At 37.4% G+C, this 1,938-nt stretch overlaps 1 non-coding gene across 1 annotated transcript; it reads left to right on the forward strand.

Annotated features, from left to right (window-relative positions):
* Window positions 1-816: 816 nt before the first annotated feature.
* On the forward strand, window positions 817-964 carry LOC121010078 (small nucleolar RNA SNORA57). The gene has a single exon (XR_005780998.1). It is a non-coding gene; the product is annotated as a small nucleolar RNA SNORA57 (small nucleolar RNA).
* The last annotated feature ends 974 nt before the right edge of the window (window positions 965-1,938 follow it).

The following is a 1,938-nucleotide window of genomic DNA, read 5'->3' on the forward strand; positions in this document are numbered from 1 at the left end:
CACCAGAGAATTTTTACAGCAGCAGGAGAAAAAAATAATTGTCCCTGTAAAGTGGATGTCTTAGCAGAGACCTTACAGACAGGGGAAATAGAATGATATATTCATACTGCTAAAAGAAAGTAACCGCCAGTCAAGAATTCTTTACCCAGCAAAGTTGTCCTTCAGAGTTGAAGGCAAAAAGACTTTCCCTAATAAAATCAGAGAGAATTGATCACTACTAAACCTGCCTTGCCAGCAATGTTGAGAAAAGTTTTTCAAGCTGAAACAAAAGGACACTAATTATTAACATGAAAACATATGAAAATATACAATACACTGGGGTAAAAGTAAACATAAAGACAGATTCAAAATGCTTTAATACTGTAATATGTGCTAATTAACTCTAGAATAAAGATTTAAAAACAAAGGTATTAAAAATAGTTATAGCTTGGGGCGCCTGGGTGGCGCAGTCGGTTAAGCGTCCGACTTCAGCCAGGTCACGATCTCGCGGTCCGGGAGTTCGAGCCCCGCGTCGGGCTCTGGGCTGATGGCTCAGAGCCTGGAGCCTGTTTCCGATTCTGTGTCTCCCTCTCTCTCTGCCCCTCCCCCATTCATGCTCTGTCTCTCTCTGTCCCAAAAATAAATAAACATTGAAAAAAAATTTTTTTAAAAAATAGTTATAGCTTAAATAATTTAATGAATACACAATAAGCAAAATGTAAATAGTGACATAAGAAATGTAAAAGGGGAGCTTTTGAGGGACAGAGGCAGAGTAGGTGCATATTTAGGTTGTGGAGCTACATGACCTTGCAGGGGTCCTGGGCAGGGCCTGTGCACCCTCCTTTTCTAGTTGGGGTTTGGTATGTAGTCCCAGTCTCCCTAATGTACAGAGGCAGAGGGAAAAGCCTCTAGCCTCCTCGCTGTCGTGTCTTTGTTGCCTGGGGCTTCCAGCCTAAGGGTTATATCTTCAAGTGCAGGAGCACTGCAATAGAAAAAAAAAAGGGGGGGGGTGCAAAAGGATAGACTATTTGTATATAACCAAATATTCACAGAAAATAGACTATTAGATCTCTAAGATGTGTTATATAAACTTCATGGTAGCCACAAAACAAAAATCTGTAAGAGATACACAAACGATAAAGAAAAGGAAATCAAAACATACTATGAAAAACATCAACTTACAAAGGAAGTCACCAAGAAATGAAGAAGAAAATGGAATCACAAAACAGAAAATAAGAAGATGGAATTAGCAAGTCCTTAGCTATCAATAAATTCTCTAAATGTTGATGGATTGAAAATAAATAAATAAAGGTTGATGGATTGATTTCTACAATCAAAAGCCATGGAATGGCTAAATGAATTAAAAAGAAACAAGACCCAACAATATGCTACTTAAAGTCTCACCTCAACTCTAAGGACATACATAGATTCAAAGTGAAAAGATGGCAAAAGATAGTCCATGCAAGTGAAAACCAAAGGAGAGCAAGGAGATCTATACTAATATCAGATAAAATAAACTTTTGTTTTGACATTTCTTAATTTTATTTCTTAAATTTTACATCCAAATTACATATAGTGCAAAAATGATTTCAGAGTAGATCCCTTAATGCCCCTTACCCATTTAGCCCATCCCTTCCCACACCCCCTCCAGTAACCCTCTGGTTGTTCTCCATATTTATGAGTTTCTTATGTTTTGTTTCCCTCCCTGATTTTATATTCGTTTTGTTTCTGTTCCCTTATGTTCATCTGTTTGTCTCTTAAAGTCCTCATATGAGTGAATTCATATGATATTTGTCTTTCTCTAATTTCACTTAGCATAATACCCTCCAGTTTCATCCACATAGTTGCAAATGGCAAGATTTCATTCTTTTTGACTGCCGAGTAATATTCCATTGTGTGTGTGTGTATACACCATCTTCTTTATCTGTTCATCCATCAATGGATATTTGGGCTCTTTCC

Source organism: Herpailurus yagouaroundi, unplaced genomic scaffold (genome assembly GCF_014898765.1).
Source record: "Herpailurus yagouaroundi ecotype Mexico unplaced genomic scaffold, PumYag 190, whole genome shotgun sequence".
In the NCBI taxonomy this organism is placed as follows: domain Eukaryota; kingdom Metazoa; phylum Chordata; class Mammalia; order Carnivora; family Felidae; genus Herpailurus; species Herpailurus yagouaroundi.